The sequence below is a fragment of the Meles meles genome, unplaced genomic scaffold, assembly GCF_922984935.1.
Source record: "Meles meles unplaced genomic scaffold, mMelMel3.1 paternal haplotype, whole genome shotgun sequence".
Classification (NCBI taxonomy): Eukaryota; Metazoa; Chordata; class Mammalia; order Carnivora; family Mustelidae; genus Meles; species Meles meles.
In genome coordinates, this window is record NW_025721174.1 from 111,097 (window position 1) to 133,210 (window position 22,114).

Sequence of the window (22,114 nt, forward strand, 5' to 3'; positions counted from 1 at the left end):
CAGCACCAGAATCCAAGCTCCCAGACTCTACTGACAATAACACAAGAAACAAGGCCTTAGGATGCTGAGGGGAAAGGGAGCGTTTTCCACAGTCCTGAAGTGACCCTTTCCCTCCCCCACAGTCTCTGGCTGTGGCTCCCAATGACACTTTATAGGCCACAGAGGGGCTGCCTCCAGCTGTCCACACTTCTCCAGGGAGTCACTTCTATAGGGCCACAAGGGAGCTAATACTATCCGAACAAGGAATGGGGAGGGGTTACAAGGTACACTCCTTACCCTTCCTTTTTCCTCTCAGGGGAAGACCTTAATGGATAAAACGGAAAAAAGCATTCCATACCTTAGCTTTAACTCATCTGGGATTATCTAAGGTAACAGTTATAAAACTGGCTTGAGATCCTGCTGCACCTTCAGGATCCCCAACCTGTCACCTCCACACCTCGTCCACTCACGGCTGAAGGACACTTCATTTCCAGCAGAAGCTTCCCCGAGGTGGTGCACTGCTCAGCTGGCTGGTTCCCACCAGTGATGGATTCTAACCCGGGCTACAATTCCCACTAGACACAAAGCTGCCAGGATGTGAAACCGTATTGACAAACACTCTACAAAATAAGCTTCTCAATGGCATAAACATGTAACAGTGACAGGGTGAGGTAGATATATTGTTAGTTTGCTGAACCTCCAAAAAACCATGTGCCTACTCTATTAAAGTCAGTGTACCGAGAAATGACAGCTAAAGAATTAACTAGTTAAAGCCTTAAGTCTTACACTCACTAAGCTATTGCTAATCTGTTCCATTAAATTTATTAGCAATGTATATCTGGGTTTAATTTCATCATTAGGGGCGCCTGGGTGGCTCAGTGGTTTAAGCCGCTGCCTTCGGCTCAGGTCATGATCTCAGGGTCCTGGGATCGAGTCCCACATCGGGCTCTCTGCTCAGCGGGGAGCATGCTTCCCTCTCACTCTCTCTGCCTGCCTCTCTGCCTACTTGTGATCTCTCTCTGTCAAATAAATACGTAAAATCTTTAAAAAAAATTTTTTTTTAAATTAATTTCATCATTAGATTATAATCATACTGAAGAGCTGAACAAGAGACCTGAGTAGCACTTTCCTCTTAGGTACTGCCTGAGTTAAGAGTGTCAAAAAACAAAAATAAAAAAGTTATTTTTAAATATTCTTAGAGCCTTGCAGAGAGGAGTGACTTTCTGAATTTCCAACCTATATAAAATGTAAAAACATACACAAATTTTTATTCTCCATCTGCTTCACTCATTCTCATTGCCATTTAAACTAGCTAATATACCAAATAGTTCACTCATTTATCTTGTATCTACTGTTTTAGAAAGGGAGCTCCAGGGGCGCCTGGGTGGCTCAGTGGGTTAAGCCTCTGCCTTCGGCTCAGGTCATGATCTCAGGGTCCTGGGATCGAGCCCCGCATCGGGCTCTCTGCTCAGCAGGGAGCCTGCTTCCCCCTCTCTCTCTACCTGCCTCTCTATCTACTTGTGATCTCTCTCTATATATCAAATAAATAAAATCTTTAAAAAAAAAAAAAAGAAAGAAAGAAAGAAAGGGAGCTCCATGAAACAGGGGATTTTTAACTCCTCCTCCCAGCCTAGAACAGTGATTGGCATGCAATACGTGCTTAATGAATATGCCCTGGAATATTAAGAATCAAAATTGGTGGGCCTGTGTGGCTCAGTTGGTTAAGTGTCTGCCTTCGGCTCAGGTCATGATTCTGGAGGCCCAGGATCAAGCCCCACATGGGGCTACCTGCTCAGCTAGGAATCTGCTGCTTTCTCTGCTCCTCACCCCACTCATGCTCTCTCCCTCTCTCGCTTTCTCTTGCTCTCAGATGGATAAATAAAATCTTAAAAAAATATATCTGGGGGTGCCTGGGTGGCTCTGTCACTTAGGCATCTGACTCTTCATTTCGGCAGGGGTGGTCTCCACTGATCCTGGAATCAGGCTCTGTGCTCAGTGGGGAGTCTGCTTAAGATTCTCTTTCCCTCTCTCAAATAAATAAATAAGTCTTTAAAAAAGGAATCAAGGGTGCCTGGGTGGCTCAGTCGTTAAGCATCTGCCTTCAGCTCAGGTCATAATCCCAGGGTCCTGGAATCAAGCCCCACATCGCATCAGGTTCCCTGCTCAGCGGGAAGCCTGCTTCTCCCTCTCCCACTCCCCAGGCTTCTCTTCCCTCTCTTGCTGTGTCTCTCTCTGTCAAATAAATAAATAAAATCTTAAAAAAAAAATCAAAACACCTGAATCTTATGCTTTTAAAACAATTATTGAAGAGACTAAATCATAAGGCCTAGTATAAAAAAGGTTTTTTTTTTAAAGATTATTTATTTATTTATTTTTTGACAGAGACAGAGATCACAAGCAGGCAGAGAAGCAGGCAGAGAGAGAAGGAAGCAGGCTTCCTGCTGAGCAGAGAGCCTGATGCGAGGCTGGATCCCAGGACCCTGGGATCATGACCTGAGCTGAAGGCAGAGGCTTTAACCCACTGAGCCACCCAGGCACCCCTAAAAGAGGTATTTTTTAAATTGACCTGAGACATAAATTGCACTGTTAAAAGGTTTTTCACATGTAAGTTGGTTTTGAAATAAATTTAAAAATCACTCCAATTCCATTACTTTTTTTTTTTTTTTTTTTTTTTTTTTTACTGATTGCTTAGTTCTGTCTTTACTTATTACAAAATTACTACAGATTTCACTTGGCAAAAATTAAATTCTAGAAAAGAAAATTCTAGAATATCACAGAATAATTGGAACTTTAATACTGACAAGCTGGAAAAGAAATGGTTTGTAGAAAGAATATATAATACAATATAGTAAAGCTATAATTTTCTCTTTAAGTCTAGTTAGCAGACTTTTTCTTTTTTAAGATTTTATTCAAATATCCTGGCTGACTTCCTGGACCTCTCATTTAGGTTTGCATATATTTTTCTGATGCCATTAAAGTTGAATCTGAACCAAATACTCAACTATAGAAATGTGAATGTTTAAAATTAAGAATCTATTGAAGTTATCAACTAAACTTTCAAATTTTCTGATAATCTCAATAAATTAAGAATAGAGCTTCCCTATGACCCTGCAATTGCACTGCTGGGTATTTACCCCAAAGATACAGATGTAGTGAAAAGAAGAGCCATCTGTACCCCAATGTTTATTGCAGCAATGGCCATGGTCGCCAAACTGTGGAAAGAACCAAGATGCCCTTCAACGGATGAATGGATAAGGAAGATGCGGTACCTATACACAATGGAGTATTATGCCTCCATCAGAAAGGATGAATACCCAACTTTTGTAGCAACATGGATGGGACTGGAAGAGATATGCTGAACGAAATAAGTCAAGCAGAGAGAGTCAAGTATCATATGGTCTCACTTATTTGTGGAGCACAACAATGAACACGGAGGACTTGGGGAGATGGAGAGGAGAGGGAGTTGAGGGAAACTGGAAGGGGAGATGAACCATGAAAGACTATGGACTCTGAAAAACAACCAGAGGCTTTTGAAGGGGCGGGGGTGTAAGAGGTTGAGGAACCAGGTGGTGGGTAATAGGGAGGGCACGTTCTGCATGGAGCACTGGGTGTGGTGCAAAAACAATGAACACTGTTACGCTGAAAATAAACAAATAAAAAAAAATTTTTCTGATAATATAACTCATTAAATTCCTTATAATTAAGTCAATTTTAAATATAAAATAATTTAAAAAAAAAAACAGCCCTAAAGCCCAAAGAATATTTGCTATCCTCAGAAAATTTCACCATACAGAGAAGGTACAATTTATATGTGAGAATTATTATTTCAAAATATACATGAGAAACATCAACTTCTCATATTTTATTTGAAAGCTATATTCATCTATCCATAGCATGATTCCCTTCTGGACTCTAAGATTACACAGCTGTGCTAACTGTCCTTGCTAGAAGCTAAGAAAAATGGCCCCACCTATAGAACGTGGCTTATTTATCAAACGTCATTCTGGGATTACCACAATGCCTGTTCCTCTCCCTCATCTATCCCATCAAAAGAAGTAGTCCTGGCAAATAGAGCACTTCCAGGAACAACAACCATTTGAATTATAGTTCACTTTCTCTGTGTTTTAATTACATTAATGCTTTCTACCAACGCCAATTATACAAAATCCACTGAATGCAGAACAATACATACATTCTGAAGAGTGAGGATGTGTGTCTGGGTGTGCGTGTGCATGTGTGTACTTAATCCCTGTTTCAAATAGCATATGATTTAATCATATAGAGGACACCCATGAGCCACTTTCAACACATAAAACCAAGAGTAAGTAGTAAGTAATTAAGCACATGGAGATCCAAAATGATCCACACTGAAATCACCCTTAGCAATGATATACACTAACAGATATCCAACAGTAGAACTAAGGTTGTCTATTTTTAAATGATTCATTGCATTTCCTCATTTCTGTCCTGGAAACTCTTGACTTCTGGGTAATTGTTGGCTCCTGAGTGCTTGCCTGGCTCTGACCCCTGTCTTGGATTGACCAGGCGATTCTTGTTGCTCCTTTGCTCTTGTTCCTTTGCCTGAAATGAACTACTGTCCCTTCCCGACTTCTAGCTTCTGTGTACTTCCGGAGTCAACAAGTTCTGCGCCCTGATCCCAACATCTGCCTTGGTTCTCTGAGTCCTGATTAATCACAGTGCTCCCACAATCTAGAAATGCCTGGGCCAGTAAATACCAGCAGAACCTCTTGGAATAGCTGCACAATGGATTGGCTCAGAATCCCCCCTCTCTCACTGAGGAACCAACCAGACTATACTTAGGTATTTGTTAAAATGATACAAGCCTTGAAAGGAGTTGTGAGTTATACATGAATATCCAGGGCCTGACATACAACAAAGACATATTAAATGATCTCCAGATTTTCCTGGGACAGTTTTATCATTTGTTTGAGACTTCAGGAAAAAAAACATGTTTAATTACAAACATGTAAATTACAAAATTTCCAAACCCTCTCTTCATTCTTCCTGTAGTGAAAACCAATGGGAAAATAAAACAACAAAAACAAAAATAAAAACCATGAAAACCAAACAAAAACAAACAAACAAAAAAACCCTTTACATTGCTCTTACAAACATATGTGAAGAGATAGATAAAATATTAGATAGATTTCTATGTGGACAAGAATATATTAGTTTAGGGGGAAATAATCCAAATTATATGTTAAGTAGAACAGATTCTTATAGTAAAGGAACCCAAGAATTAATATATATGATTTTCTGAGATCCAAGCCTAGGGGTACCTGGGTGGCTCAGTCATTAAGCATCTGCCTTCAGCTCAGGTCATGATCCCAGGGTCCTAGGATTGAGCCCCACATCGGGCTCCCTGCTCAGCTGGAAGCCTGCTTCTCCCTCTCCCGTCCCTCCTGCTTGTGTTCCCTCTCTCCCTGTGTCTCTGTCAAATAAATAAATAAAGTCTTAAAAAAAAAAAGAACCAATCCTAATGTTTCACTGGAGCCTAAGTTTTACACCTTGCTCCTCAATATTTATTTTCTACTTCTTCATATTAGTGCAGAACTTCCCAAATTTCAGCCGTATACATGGCTACCCAACTAGATAGCACTATTCCAGTCTCCCCTGCAGCTGGTTCAGCCATGTAATGACGTTCTGGCCAAGGGGATGAGATTGAAAGTGATGTGTGGAATTTGCCTCTGTCCCCTTAGAGCTGAAATGAGAAAGGGGTCTGTAAGCCAGCTTCGACCATATGGACAAGAAGACCCTCGTGTATTGGTTCTCCAACCTTCTGCACATTGGAACCACCTGGAGAAACTATATAAAATACTGATGCCTGGCTCTCTCTCCTATAGACTTTGATTTAATGGGTCCTAGGGGATGGTGGAGCAATAAGATAGAAGGAATGGGATACTCAATGACCTGATAGAGCCAAGCTGCTTACTCCTCTGAAATACTGTTAGGCAATCGAATTGAAAAATTAAATAAGCAGAGCTCCAAGACAGAACGCACACACAAAAAGCCATGTTGATTACATACGGCTTTCATAGTCACAAACAATCCGTGTTGTTTAAACCACTGTTGTTTAACCTCAGTCAAAGCAGCTGAACAAATGTTCTTACAAATATACACAACAAACACACAAAACCTGGCCTTCAGGAAAAAAAAATATAGAAGCATAGGTTAAAAATTATACTGTTCTTGGGGCGCCTGGGTGGCTCAGTGGGTTAGGCCTCTGCCTTGGGCTCAGGTCATGATATCAGGGTCCTGGGATCGAGCCCCGCATCGGGCTCTCTGCTCAGCGGGGAGCCTGCTTCCTCCTCTCTCTCTGCCTCTCTGCCTACTTGTGATCTCCACCTGTCAAATAAATAAATAAAATCTTTAAAATAAATAAATAAATATACTGTTCTTTTTCTAACAACAAAAAAAGAAAGTTTACCAAGAGCAAAAGAGAGTGTAGTTTTAGTGTATTCCAGGGAAATCACTGGTGCACTTTCATTAAAGAAAAGCTAGAAATAAATTTAAAACGTTAGGATTACTCAGTGAAGACAAAGGCAGAAAAATCGATTAAAGTTTGCCAATTCATTAATAATTTGCATAAATCAGTGAAAAATTGGAAGCACAATGTAAAAATGTCAAAAAAGATGATGTTAGGGCAGAGTTAAGTAAATACTGACTTATTTTTACAGACCCATTTTTGACAGGATACCAGTTAGACTGTTTTAGTAAAGAAATGGACTCTTTCTGTTTTGTTGTTCTGTTATCCTCAACATGTGACTCCATTTCAATGAAATCATTGTCGAAAATGGCTGCCTCATTTCCTACCATCACATCCTCACACCACCCAGGGAGAAGGGAGAGAGTGCATACTCCTCCATTATCAAGGTACACCTTGGAAGTTACCCATGCCACTTCTGCTCACAACCCACTACCCAGACCCTATTCATAGGCTCACACTTAACAGCAAGGGAGGCTGAGACATGCAATCTTAAGTTAGATAATCATGGCCTGAGCTAAAACTTTTATCACTATGGAAGAAAAGAATATTGGACATTGGGAGCGATTAGAAATCTCTGCCAGACATCTCATTATTCAAGAGATACTAGAAACCCCGGCATAAAGTGTTTAAAATATTCAAAAATTTTTAGTAGAATAAATATATGAATACAAAAATATTCCTACATAACATATAAAAATATATTAAAGTCACACAAAAGCCAACACACAGACACACAGTGTAGAAAATGAAAATTCCCTTTCCTTCCATAATTTTAGTTCTGGGGAAATAATGAACTATTAAAGCAATCTTGGAATATGCAAGTATGGGACTAACATCTAGATGATAAAATGTCTTTCCATAGCTCTCCCCCAAGTGCTACTGACAGAAAAAAAAAAAAAAAACTTTGGAATGGGAGATGTTATTTTTGGAATCCTAAGATTTGTTTCTTTGGGGCAATAGTCTCAAACAAGAAAAAAACTAGAAACCAAAGGAGCATGAAAGCGAGGCCAAGGTGAAGCATTACCAGGCAGCAAAGGAAAACATCCACATTTCTTGCACAATCACTGAAAATGTGTCACCATCTATAAAGCCTCTTCTACTGTCAAGAAGACAACTTCAATAGATAATTAAAATAACAAAAGTAGCAAAGCAAAGTCAAACACAGACATCAACTCTTAGGCGACTCTCCCAGAGAAACAAAGTTTTAAAATAAATAAAAATGTTTACTCATTCATATTCTATATTACTGTATTTTTGCTATTAACCCAGAGAATATTTTTATGTCAGTATTCTAAATTTAACCCGATGCCGTCATTTCTTAAGTATTATACCATTTAACCTTTCCAAGTGAAGGGGTTGTCTTTTAATGGAAAATACTCATTTCACATTGATGACAGAACATAATGTCCTTGGCTTAGCTACTCTCCAACAACACAGGTCCTTTTTTGTACAGTATGCTTAGCTATATGGTAAGGCTAGAATACTACAAATTTATGCATGGAATCAAAGTCTGAAGTTATCTATACTAACTAGAGATGTTTAAAAACCATAACCTCAACTTAACATATCAATTTTCTTAAAATTACAATCATTGAATTCTTGGATAAAATTCAATGATTGTTCAGAGAATGGGAAAAAATTGAAAAAAAAGTTTTTATAAGATGTCTCAGGATTTGAATGAATATACTGAACACCATTTGAAAATTGGCCCAACAATAGTTTTAAGCAAAGAAACATTTATTAAGGGGTGATTTTGAATTTGTTATTGTTTGAGGCAATAATATAATAAGTCAAAGAAATCTTGATTTTAATATAGCTAATGCAATTACAATACACTGAGAATAAAAATTCATCTATTATGAAAAGTAAATATTATAGATAATAATTTTAAAGAATTCATGTAAACAGAAACAACTATTTTTAGGTTAAACTAATTGTACTCAAAACTCAAATATAACAATTTTATTTGGAATTAAAGTATAAACCAGGTATATAATAAGAGAACACTCAACAGAACAATGCTAAAAGACAGTACTGAGAAAAAAATGTAATGTTATCAAAATGTTGCCAGATAAATCAATGTTCCTTTTCAAAAGAATGTGCATAGTAATTGCTGTGTGCATTAAATGTAATAATACAGAAGTTCTACACAATTTGTGTCATGGTTTAAAAAAATGATTATGTCATTATTTCCAATATTTGAACCTAGTCATAATATAAGAAATCAGGTGAAGCTACTTCTCTATTTTGACTTCTAAATTTATATGTTGCATTAAGAAAGTCACTTTTAAAAGAATACGCATGGGGTGCTTGGGTGGTTCATTCAGTTAAACAGCTTCTGCCTTTGGCTCTGGCTCAGTCATGATCCCATGATCCTAGGGTCCTAGGATTGAGTCATTCCCCCCTCTACCCTCGTTGAGCTCCCTGCTTAGCAGAAGAATCTACTTCTCCCTCTCCCTCTATCTCTCCCCCCACCGCTCATGCTCTCTCTCCCCCCCACTTTCAAATAAATAAATAAAATTGTTAAAAATCATAGCAAAAATAAATAAAAGAGGGTGCCTGGGTGGCTCAGTGGGTTAAGCCGCTGCCTTCGGCTCAGGTCATGATCTCAGGGTCCTGGGATCGAGTCCCACATTGGGCTCTCTGCTCAGCAGGGAGCCTATTTCCTCTCTCTCTCTCTCTCTGCCTGTCTCTCTGCCTACTTGTGATCTCTCTCTGTCAAATAAATAAAATCTTTAAAATAAATAAATAAATAAAAGAATGATTACACAAAGACAGTCAGACATCCAACCTCAGATACCTGAGTTCAGTTCCCCTTACTGTTCTTGAAAGTGTATGTTTCAAATCTTTACCACTGTCTTCATAGGCCTTACTCTCAGCAAAAACAAACAAAACAGAACACAAAGAAAACAATAGTTCAATTTCATAGAAAAGTAAAGGTCACCAGGCAGAAACCTCCAACTCCCCTCTCCTCTAAAATAACTCTAGGCATTGCCTCCTTTGTTCCTCCCAGAGGCAAACTACTCTGCACCTTCCACACACTCCCAACCCGCATCTCCCACACCCTTACCACTCCCTCTCCTCCTGGAAGACCACACCTCACCAGCAATCCTGAAGGCCTCTCCAGCCTCCTCAGGACTTTTCTATTAAAACTTATCTATTAAAACCTCCAGTATGCTTCCAGGCTGGAAGAGAAAGGGCCCAGAAGCAGGCTAGGTAGCCTCAACAACCACCAGACTCTGTCTGTGAGGCAGGACGAGAAAGGAAAAAGAGGAAAGCCTTACTACCTATCAGCACTATACCTACAGAAGCTGATTTGAACTTGAGGCCAGCCTGTGAGATATTATTAAATGTATTTTCCAAATATGAAACCAAGCATAAAGAGGCTATGTAATTTGCCCAAAGTTACACACAGTTTGTAAGTTTCAGTGCCAGGACTTTAACCCAGGTCATCAGATTCCCTAAACCCATGCTCTGTACCATGCACCACACCCTACTGTCCCAGCAGGATGCTGGTGAGTGTGCAAAAGGAGGCACAAAGGCCATCCCAGCAGTTCCTCACATGCTACACTAGAGAAGCAGCAGAAATTTAAAAGTATCCAAGACAGCCGGCCCACTCTTGGCATTACAGTCTGCAACGATGTGTTGTTGTGGGTGTTTCGTGGCAGTGAATCTTGCCAAGGATCCTCTTTATCTCCTAGTGACATGGCAGTTCCTCAAACATCCCTCGACAAAATCACCTGCTTCTGTTACTAACCTACTTCTCCCCTTACATTTACTGACAAAGTCTCAGTATAGTTTTTTCTCCACTGGTCTTCATCCCTCAGCTTCCACTGGGGTCTCAGCTCATTGTCTGTCAGTCTACTGCTCACACACTCCTGAACTAAAGCCCAATGACAGGCATTTAATTGCCAAATCCAGGGGCCTTTTCAGTCTTCCCACCACCTACTTCTCAAAAGTTCTAGGAAGACTTTCTCCTGGGTACTACTAAGTCCTTCCTTGGATTTCAAGAGATCACTCTTTCCCGGTTCTTTGTTTCAACCTTTGATGGCTCAGTCTGGGTCACCAATGCAATCTACTTCTTCCTCCATCCTTCAAATGCTGGCTTTCCAACAACCTACCCTGTGTCTCTATGGCTTTTTTCCTCAAGTTCATCCCCTTAGGGCATCTCATCCACCTGATGACTTCAAAAAAATATGATAAGTTAATTTCTAGAACTCTAATTTTTGCCCCAAATTCTTTCTCTTTTTTTCTTTTTTTTTAAAGATTTTATTTATTTATTTGACAGACAGAGATCACAAGTACACAGAGAGGCAGGCAGAGAGAGAGGAAAGGAAGCAGGCTCCCTGCTGGGCAGAGAGCCCAACGTGGGGCTCAATCCCAGGACCCTGGGATCATGACCTGAGCCGAAGGCAGACGCTTAAACCACTGAGCCACCCAGGCGCCCCCCAAATTCTTTCTTAACTTTCATATTCATATCTTCAAAAACAGCAGAATTTGCAGCCCAGCGAGTCCAAAACCAAATTCACCTTTTTCCACCTCCCAATGCTCTTCTGTCCCTTGTATTCATCTTGTTTTCAAACTACAGGCTGAAGTTCCACACAATGTTCTCCCTTCTACAGAAACCTCCACTTCTGAATGAACACACCTACCAAAAGTTCCAACCAAGGATGTCTCCTAGTTGGTGGGTGCTTGTTTTCCTGTTTGTGGTTTATTTGGTTTTTATTCTGTTTTGTTTTTTTTATCTTCTTCATTGCTTCCGTCTTAAATCAGACATTCCACATTTCTTACCTGGACCAATACAATGGCAGAAGCTCCCAATGGGAACCAGACTCCAGTCTTCATTCCTCAATCCTACTGACAGAATTCTCTTGCTGGGAAACAAAGCTAATCTCAGTAGATACTATTCTTATATTAATGGCATTATAATAAGGTACAACTATGCAGATGAAACCATAAGACTAAAAATACATTCCTTTGTATAGGGAGTAGGCTCTGGCCATAATGATTAATATTCCAAATATCTGAATTATGGATGAAGGTGTATTCACTACGAGACTCAAGACATCCTAAGGGCAGTGTCCTGAGGCCATCCTCATACATACATGTTCAAGTTAATGTTTAGAAAACAAAGCACTCCCCCAAGTCAGCCCAGGAGTAGTGCCCAGCCAGGGGGTCAGTTAGGAACTACCTTGGGGCTTAAGATAAAAATAGTTCCGAGTCTCCGGCCCTGAAAGATCACCTTGTTAGGAGCAGGAATCTCTATTATACAAGTTGGACTATGTTTGTGTTTCATGTTGTTTCTAGGATTACTGGCCTCTGTTCTTCCCTACTCAAGAATAATGTTTTGAAGATTATAACATGTCCCAGATTAAGAGAAGCAAGGAAAGGTCTTCTCTGTATGCTTAAGTGGATTGCTGAGGACCAGAGAGGTCGTAGACATAGGGAACAGAGAGAAGGAATCCCAAGGTGAAATTCAGATACAGTGATTCAGGAAATCTTGGCCTAGTAACTTTATCCCACAAGACATCCTTTTCCGGTGCCAACTTTGGAGCTCTCAAATTTGTTTATTACTAACAGGACAGTAGGTGTCCCCTCACAATTGATTTCCTACTACTTTTAGTTAAAGTCAGGATTCTTCAAATAAGGGTGCCTGGGTGACTCAGTTGTGTCTGCTTTTGGCTCAGGTCATGCTCAGTGGAAAGTCTGTTTCTCCCTCTGTCCCTCCCCCTGCTCATGTTCTCTCCCCCACTCTCTCTTTTACATAGATTAATAAAATCTTAAAAAATAAAAATAAAAAAAGAATTCTTGGGGCATCTGGGTGGCTCAGCTTGTTAAGAGACTGTCCTCAGCTCAGGTCATGATCATGGAGTCCCAGGATCGAGTCCAGCATCAGGCTTCCTGCTCAACAGGGAGTCTGCTTCTCCCCTCCTCATACTCTCTCTCTCTCTTCCTCTCTCATTCTCTCTCTCAAATAAATAATAAAAATAGAGAGAAAGAAAGAAAGGGAGAAAGAATTCTTTTTTTTCTTTTTTTTTTTCCATTTTATTTATTTTTTCAGCGTAACAGTATTCATTCTTTTTGCACAACACCCAGTGCTCCATGCAAAACGTGCCCTCCCCATTACCCACCACCTGTTCCCCCAACCTCCCACCCCTGACCCTTCAAAACCCTCAGGTTGTTTTTCAGAGTCCATAGTCTCTTATGGTTCGCCTCCCCTCCCCAATGTCCATAGCCCGCTCCCCCTCTCCCAATCCCACCTCCCCCCCAGCAACCCCCAGTTTGTTTTGTGAGATTAAGAGTCATTTATGGTTTGTCTCCCTCCCAATCCCATCTTGTTTCATTTATTCTTCTCCTATCCCCCTACCCCCCCATGTTGCTTCTCCATGTCCTCATATCAGGGAGATCATATGATAGTTGTCTTGGGAGAAAGAATTCTTAAACACACAATCCTTCTCAAACTGGACTGAACTTACTTCACCTCCTACCAATACCCAAAAGTATCCAAAAAGCATGTAGAACTTATCAGTCTCCGTCAACAAAGAGTTGTCAGCATCGCCTATGCACCGTCATGCCAGCAGCCCCAAAATGTCATATGAAGGTCACACGGAACACGCTGCTCTTTCCGGATGGATAGTTAGCTGTCTTCCCAGTCTGGCATATTCTCCTCATCCCTCAGAAGCTATCCGTCACCTCTTTCCCAAAACTTCCCTTGACCCCGGACTGAAGGGGCCCCTTAATGCCTCCATGCAACTTTGCTTATTACTCTATCATTGCCTCGCCCACATGGCATTGTAATTATTTGTATACTGAGGGTTAGGATGGCAGCATATGAATTTGACGATCACACAATTCAGCCGGGATAGCACAAACCTAAAGGTAATGTGTTGAATTCATTTATCCTTGCCTGAAAAAAGTTAGACCGTGACTGAAGGAAGTTGTTTTTGGACTCATTCAAACTGTGTGTTTGCTTTTGTTTGATTTGTTTGTTTCCCTGTGTACCTATTTACACACCACTATATTTAGGCCAAGAAAACTGTACCTAAGAGAAAAATGCACCACTCCTGTTCTCTTGGAGTTTACTATCTAGGTAAGAGGCTTTTCTAACTGCTTTAGCAAAGGCACAAATCAGAAGAAGGTGGGGCTGTGCTAGGAGAGGTTGAGTGGAAAGCCTGAAACCATCCAACTCAGTTCCTGCTCACCCTCTATGACAGCCAAACCACAGAACCCTGAAGCCAAACCACAGAACCCTGGAACTCTAGGGAGCACCATTTGAAAGAGTAAGAGGCATATATATTAACCCAAATCAGATAATAAATATGCAACTATTTACTATAAACTGTAAAATGGCATACTAACTATGGTTGTTGTTTTATAGACTGCAAAGTGTTCTTACAGTTTTAAGTCAACAGAGTATGTATAAGAATATCATGGGGCACACCTGGGTGGCTCAGTTGGTTAAGTGTCTGCCTTTGGCTCAGGTCATGATTCCAGGGTTCAAGTCCCACACTGGGCTCCCTGCTCGGCAGGGAGTCTGCTTCTCCTTCTTCCTACCACTCCCCCTGCTTGTGTGTGCACTCGCTCGCTCTCTCTCTCTCTGACAAGTAAATAAATAAAATCTTTTAAAAAATAAGAATATCATGGGAAGAAGGACTACATGCAAAGAAGGGGAAACACTGGGGGAAGAAGTAAAGAAGAGACTCAGAGACAGAAAGTATAAAGAGGAATATCACCCATGCAAAAATTAGACACTAAGGCTGACCAGTATGGGTACCTCTGTGTAGCAACTGTAGCATCAGAAGAAATAACAGTAACCATATATAGGGCACTCCCGTAAGTCAGGGACTGGGCAGAGCCCAAAGCATCCATCATCTCATCCTTACAGCAACCTTGAGAAATGCTATTGGTTCCCCGTTTTAGAGATGAAGAAAATGGGGCTTGAAAAGTTTAGGAATGTGTCCATTCCTAATTTAACTAGTAAATTAGAGACAGGACCCAGATTCTGGGCTATCTGAGGTCAGCGTCTAGACAGGTAACAAACTTCAAAATCTTTTGTTTATGACAAGACATGTAACTCATGTGCCCGCAATGTGGAAGAACAGCACATTCTGATTTGCCAGGAACACTCCAGGGTTACATCTGTTTCCCAGTGTAATTATTAATAACACTCCCTTTCACCCTCAGAAGTGTCCCATTTTAGACAAAAGTGTTCACAGCCATCCGGCCACAATGCCAGAGTGAAATGTGTCGACAAGATTTTCCAGGCCCAGTGCAAAATAAAAGTGTGAGGCCTTTTGCTCAAAAAGCAGGGGGAAATGTGTTATTAAAGATACTGAAATAGGGGCACCTGGGTGGTTCAGTTGGTTAAGCCTCTGCCTTCAGCTCAGGTCATGATCCCAGGGTCAGGGGATTGAGCCCTGCATTGGGCTCCCTGCTCAGCAGGAAGCCTGCTTCTCCCTCTCCCTCTCCCCGTGCTTGTGTTCCCTCTCTCATTCTCTCTCTCTGTCAAATAAAGTCTTTAAAAAAAAGAGGTATTAAAATATAAAGCTTTTCTCTTTCTTTCATATATTAGCTCTACTCACAATCTACTATCCCAGTGGACTTCACTTGTAAAACACAAGTTCAAAGATAAAACTAGCACAAATTTCAAGACAGTGTTAGCAGAGTTCTAAACCAAGTTCCAGGTCCTTCTGAGTACGAAGCCCAGAGCAAAGCGCACAGCATGCACACCCATGAAGCTGGCCCTGCTCTGCCCTTCTTCTGTTCACTCAGATGGGTCTGGGAAGACATCCTGATCTTGGTATGGCCTATGATTTCACAAGCACTGCACAAAATTCTGTGGAAAAACACACAAGTAAAATATGGGCCTGTCCTCAAGAAGCTTACATTCTAATAGAATGAGACCAAAGTAAACACATACATGTATAAGTCTCCTTTGGTGCAGGGAAGAAGAAACTACAAAGCAGTGAGCACTGTAGCCTGGGATGGGGTAGGGGGGACAGCAGAGAGGACAGGATTATGAAGTTTCCTCAAGGAATGGAGCCCTGAAAGCCCAGTGGGAATACAAAAGGATAGAAGGGCTAGTAAGAAATAAAAGAAGCCAGAGATCCCATGGGAAGCGAGAATCACTCTATATACCAGCTATCTGTGGGGTGGGAAAGTTGTTCTCACTTTAAAAAATGAAAGGGTTGGAAATGAGAACAGAAAGGAATTAGAAGTATAAAAGATCTTAGGGGTACCTGGGTGACTCTGTCAGTTAAGCTCAGGTTAACTGATTTAACTGTGAAGTTAAATGCTCAGGTCTTAATCCCAGAGTCCTAGAATAGAACCCCAGTCAGGCTCCCCTTAGCAGGGACTCTGCTTCTCCTTTTCCTTCTCCCTCTGCCTCTCCCCTGGTTCATGATCACATGCTCTTTTTCTTTCTCAAATAAAATTTTTAAAAATCTTTAAAAGAAAAAGAAGTATAAAAGATCTTAGTATGGGGGCGCCTGGGTGGCTCAGTGGATTAAGCCGCTGCCTTCGGCTCAGGTCATGATCTCAGGGTCCTGGGATCGAACCCCGCGTCGGGCTCTCTGCTCAGCAGGGAGCCTGCTTCCTCCTCTCTCTCTGCCTGCCTCTCTGCCTACTGGTGATCTCTCTCTCTGTCAAATAAATAAATAAAATCTTTTAAAAAAAAAAAAAAAAAAAGATCTTAGTATGAAAAGTTTTCCCCTTCAGGTCATATGATCATTTCATCAAGAGAAAAAATACAATTTTGTTTGATTATTTATGGGCTTGTAAGTCAAAAATATGTTCTTGATAAAACTAAAAATACATTTTCTATCTCTTCATAATAAAAATAAGAGTTACCCTTACTGCATGTTAATGGCTGAAACAATGACAGAAATCTAAAACAATGACTAATCTAACAAATATTTACATTTGACTTAGAAATGCACTACCAGATTTTTTACAACAAATGTACCCCTTATTTAATACTAGTGCTAACTTTTTTTAAAAATCACTTTTATGGTTTGTCTACATTTCTGATCAGTCCTTCAAGATGGACTCCTAGAAAAAGAATTGCCGGGCCAAAGAGTTTGAATATTTTTAAAGCTTGGTATATTATTAGCTTACGTTAAAGTTAGAACTAGATTGACTACATCAACAGAAGGTGAACAAGTAATAATACATGCATATTCAGTGTTACTATAAATAATAATGAAAAAATAAATACTCAGAAAAGAAAATCTAAAAGTGTATTACAAGTAGATCTGAGGCTTTCAATGATTATGATTAAAAAGAAGTCAGGGTAAACTTTTGTTTAGGATGACAGGCCAATTAGTGTGTTTGTGTGTGTGTGAACATGTCTGTGCATAAGTACTGGATGTACGTGCACAAAATAATGGACAAAGAAAAATAAAAGTGGAAGAGTCCATAATTTCTGAATGAAATAAGAAGAATGAAATCATTAAATGAACTACTTGTAAATAGGGACATATAATTAATTTACTTTATACCTCCCACAATTTCTTTTTTTTTTCTTTTTTTTTAAGATTTTATTTATTTATTTGTCAGAGAGAGATCATAAGCAGGGGAAGCAGCAGGCAGAGAGAGAAGCAGGCTCCCTGCTGAGCAAAGACTCCAATGTGGGGCTCAATCCCAGAACCCTGGGATCATGACCAGAGCCAAAGGCAGATGCTTAACCAACTGAGCCACCCATGTGTCCCCTCCCACAATTTCTTACCCAACTCTATCTAGCAATAAGTTTTCAATTTTAATAATCAAGTGCTAAGGTTAGAGGAAAAACGCATATATTAAATAAAGATCAACAAATTAGTTTTTGATGTAGATTAGGTTAGATCTCTATTTCTACAATTCAGGACTCTACACAGTACTTTTTTCATATACCTCTAGAAAGAAGTAACTAATACAGTTTAAGAAGTGGCTCAGATTTTTCAAAAGTCGAAGGACTTTGTCACCAGTGAAGTTTCATGAAAGGCAAATCTGAAGCTATTAAAAGTCAAATCTCCACCTCACATCAGTCAGAATGGCTAGTATCAAAAAAACAAGAAATAACAAGTGTTGGTAAAGACATGGAGGAAAGGAAACCCTCATGCACTGTTGGTGGTAATGTAAATTTGTGGGGCCCTTTTGGAAAACAGTATGGAAGTTCCTCAAGTAATTAAAAATAGAAGTATCATATGATTCATAACTCCAGTTCTGGGCGTTTGCCTGAGGAAAATGAAAACACCAACTCAAAAAGATATATGTACACCTATGTTTGTTGCAGCATTATTTACAGTATGTAAGCAACTTATGCATCCATCTATAGATGAATTGATCTAGAAGATGTGGTATGGAATAGAATATGAAATTCACAATGGAATATTACTCAGCCATTAAAAAGCATTAAATCTGGCCATTTGTGACAACACAGATAGTAGTATGCCAAGTGAAGTAAGTCAGACAGAAAGACACCATATAATTTAATTTACAGTGGAATCTAAAAAACAAAACAAGCAAACAACAACAAAGAAAAACAGATTCATAAATACAGAGAAAAAACAAGCAGTTGCCAGCAGGGAGGGGAGTGGGAGGATAAGTGAAATAGATGAAGAGGATTAAGAAGTACACACTTCTGATTATAAAATGTCATAGAAACATACAACATAGGGAATATAGTCAATAATATTGTAATAACTTTGTAAAAAAAAGTCAAATCTTAAAAACATGCTTTTTAGAACATTGCTGCATGGAAGTGTACAACAATCCAATTTATCACCAATTACCCATATATTCTCAAATATCTAAATATTTCCAAAGAATGTGGCCCCAGGGGCTCAGGTATACTGATTTTAATTTGAGAAGTCAACCAGAAGTCAACCTGTGTTGAAACATTGTTCTCTCCTTCTTGACATAGCAAAGAAGTGAATTCCTCTACCATAATTATAAGCAGAAAGTTTACATCTTACAGAACACTGAGCGGAAAGTTTTGGCCTTTGAAACATTTCCCTTTGGACCACGAGGGCATGCAACACGGAGGTGGAAGGAGCAGTAGGTTTGAAGATGTGAGTTAGATTGCAAAGGCTAAGAGCTCCTCAGTCCTATGCTCGCCCAGGCATCTGGGTGGAAAGGAGCCAATGCTCTTTTGTCTTTGCAACAATGAATAGAAAAAATTCAATTTCTGAGTGATGTCTCAGAAGTTTCTTTCACTCAGTTTTGCCCCTTCTGGCTCTAAAATGAATGAAACGTTTCCAGAGCAGCCTTCCAATACGTCAAGCTGAAACTTTGAAACAAAGTTCCTGCCAGTTCTTTCTATGAAATCTTGAAGTTTTTTGACACTAGTTTTATTATACTACTCTCCTGGGCTCAGTGTGAACAGAGAATCCAGAAGCTGAGCGGGGAGCAAATTTAAACCCGGGATGGAGGATGGGGGTAGGAGACTGCAGAGCTAGAACAGGGTAAGCACCACAGGTGGCTTTAATAGCCAACAGCCGCCAGAGATCATAACCCCGCTGCTCCTTCTCTAGCCCCCGCCAGAATCCTATGTTTCAAAGATTATTATAACTAAGGGACTTCGCTGCCATCTAATCTGAATAATGAACTCAAGCTCTAAAGCAATCAAGGATTTTTTTTTTTCTTTTAACTAAATGTGCCTGAATGTGGTAAACTGACTTTAATCACCAAGCCAAAGTCTTAAAATCCCAGGGGAGGAAGAGAAGAGGGTAAAAAAATTACATAAGGCAGCCGGGGACGGGGTAAAGAGTGAGGAAAGATGGGGTAAGCAGGGATTCCGGGGACAAGAGCCTTCTCCCATTGGAGCTAACTTTTCAAGCCCGCCTATCTCCAAGGCCCTGGCAAACTCACTGCGTGTCCAGGCGTGAAACAGCCCCGCCCGGGGTCCACGCGCGGGCGAGCATAGTGTCCGTGCGCGGGTTCATGGTCCCGCGACGCTGGGAGCGGTACCCCGTCCCCAGTAGACAATGCCACGCGCGCTTCCAGCGGCCTCTCCGGGATCCGCGCCTCGCGCCGCCCGCCACCCCCTGCCTCGCCGCGCGGGGACACACTCACCAACACCAGGAACTCCAGCGTGCCCACATAGTCCCGCTCGGTCTTCTGGAGCTCGCTGAGCATGCAACAGGCGCAGGCGAAGCTGTTTCTCCAGGTCCTGGGCGCTCTCGGCGCTGGCATCCCCGCGGCTCTCATTGGTCACGGTGGGCGGCGGGACGCAGGGCTGCGGTCCTGCGCGCTATGCCGCGTGCCGACTGGTGCCCCGCCCCGCACCGGCCAGAGGGGAAAGTTGCTGCCTCTGAGAAGTCGGAGGGGGTATGGGCGACTTTACATGCCGGGGAGAGGCTGGGGTGTTGTGAGAGTAGAGTGCGCTAGCTGGAACTCCAGCGCGGGAGGCGCGAGGCTCTGAGCAGACAAGGAGATGGCCCCTGCCCGGGACCTGTAGGCTGAGCCCCATGGCTCTGGCCTCACGCGGCCGGGGCTGGAGGAGAGGCAGCTCCGACAGCCACAGCGGTGACTTGGACATTAATCAAATGCTTTGTATCCATGTGACGCCGACACTTTACCCTTCGCCATATCTCAGGAAAAAGGAAACAACCCTGGGGAAGTGTGTTGCATGCCAGCTAACTAAGCACACACACACACACACACACACACACAGGGAGTCAGCACTTGAGATAGAACTAATTGGAGATTCCCAAACCCAGGAGGACGAACTCCAAGACACAGCTCGAGGGTTGCTTCTATGACTCCCGCCTATTGTTTAGCTTTAATGTGTTTTGTACAAATCCTGAAAGCAAAGAAACAAGTTCCCAAGGTTACATAACTGGATGGGAACAAAACAACCATGGTATTAACCCTCCCATCTTTGAAAAGAAACACATTGATTTTTGGTTTTGTTTGGGCACAAAATAGGTTTGCTTTTAAAAGCCCCCCAACCGAGAATAATTCACAGAGCAGATACCCTTCTGCCTGCCCTTGGAAAGTCAGTTAGCATAATAAATGAAGACACTATGGGAAAATGACAGCCCTGGCCCAAACAAACAGACTCCAGATAGAATAAGCATCCCCCTTTGCACTGTGCTGTTTTGGAGGGGTGCTTTGCATGCCTATGACTTTTTTTCAATAGCAAGATAGTATGTGAATTTAATCACAGGCAAAAATACTCGTGCCAATTTTGTTTCTAAGAGGTGCTATGATTTAACACAGTGTCACTAAATGAGCAGCTTTGTGTAAAGCTGTTATTGAGTGGTTATCAAAAGATATGTAGATACGTAAAGGTATAGAGATACAGATATATTCTTAGGATTTGAAAAAGGAGAGAAACACAGAGCATGTCCTGATTGTAATGTGTATGTTTATTGCCTTTTCTCACTTGGAAACAGAATCAGAAGCTAATGAGCACTGAACATTTACAATTCCAAGCAGAATAATCCATATATATTTTTGTCTTTATATTATCCACATTGATTTTTCAGTGTCATTTTATTCCTACTTAGAACTTGAAGCACTCCACACTAATGACATTTAAATATACTGAAGAGTGAATGGTTTTGATGAAAGAAAGTAGCATGTTAATTTTTTCCAATAGTTGAAAGCATTAGCAAAACTCTAAAAATAAAAGATATTTTCCACATTACTTACATTAAAATAATTATCAGAGATATCTTTTCAGAGCATGATGAATCCCTACATCCCTCAAAGAGCAAAGAGGGAGTGAAATATTCTTCTTTTATTAAGGGCACAGCTTTTGAATGTGTGAGGAGCTGATGGACAAGATATGATTTTCCTTTGTTTTGTGCATGCCTATCTATAGGTAGCTCTGAGCAAAGGACAAATAAGCAAATGGCGTCACACCTGTGGCAGAAGAACAAAGGAGGAGGGGCATTAAAGAGCAGATCTCATAACCCCTAGTAAACAATAAACAAAAGAAACAAGGGAGGACAAAGGAAACACACATCCAGCAATGAATGGGAAAATCAAACATGGTTTAGCCTTTACGCAATGTACCACAAGGAATGAATGCATTTCCTCCTTACATCCACCCTTCTCCAATGTAAAAAGTGAGTAAATAAATCACGCTTTCCATTCAGGGACTCTTATAGATAAATATATACATATCTATATATATTTCTAACCAATTGTCCCCCCCCAAGTTTGAGAGCTGTTTATGCCATTATCCTTCTATCAAAAATAATTAGTTTATATACAACCCACTAGAGCTTCAGCCTTATCTCTGAGAGTAATATATTGAGCTTGAATCTCCAGTGGGGTTTTACCTACCCAAACCATTTGCCTTGAATCTACAAACGTGTGTATTGAGTAACTCTATGTGCATTGCATGGACCTATGGCCTGAGGACCACAGAGACTTGATCTCTAGGCAAATATTTCTGAAGGTATTTCACAGACCATTACACGGAGGTCTTGTTAAACATTTCTGGGCCTCATCCTAGATGTATTGAATGAGAATCTCAGAGATGCAAGCCCTAAACTCTTTTGACGGGTTTTCATATTATTCTTAGCCCTGCTAATATTTGAGAGCCACCATTCTAAGGAATTATAATTGAGTAGGAGAGTGTTATAAATATAAGTAATTCTGTTAAAAGGAAGCTGCAAGGCATGCTTTGAAAAA

General features: G+C 40.8%; 1 long non-coding RNA gene across 1 annotated transcript in view; it reads right to left on the reverse strand.

The window, feature by feature from the left end:
- The window catches only part of LOC123936075, a 65,422-nt gene extending 45,757 nt beyond the window's left edge, over positions 1-19,665 (reverse strand). Inside the window, exon 1 of the long non-coding RNA XR_006817067.1 lies at positions 19,541-19,665. This is a non-coding gene — a long non-coding RNA (uncharacterized LOC123936075). The remainder of the gene's footprint in view (positions 1-19,540) is intronic.
- Between the last annotated feature and the right edge of the window lie 2,449 nt (positions 19,666-22,114).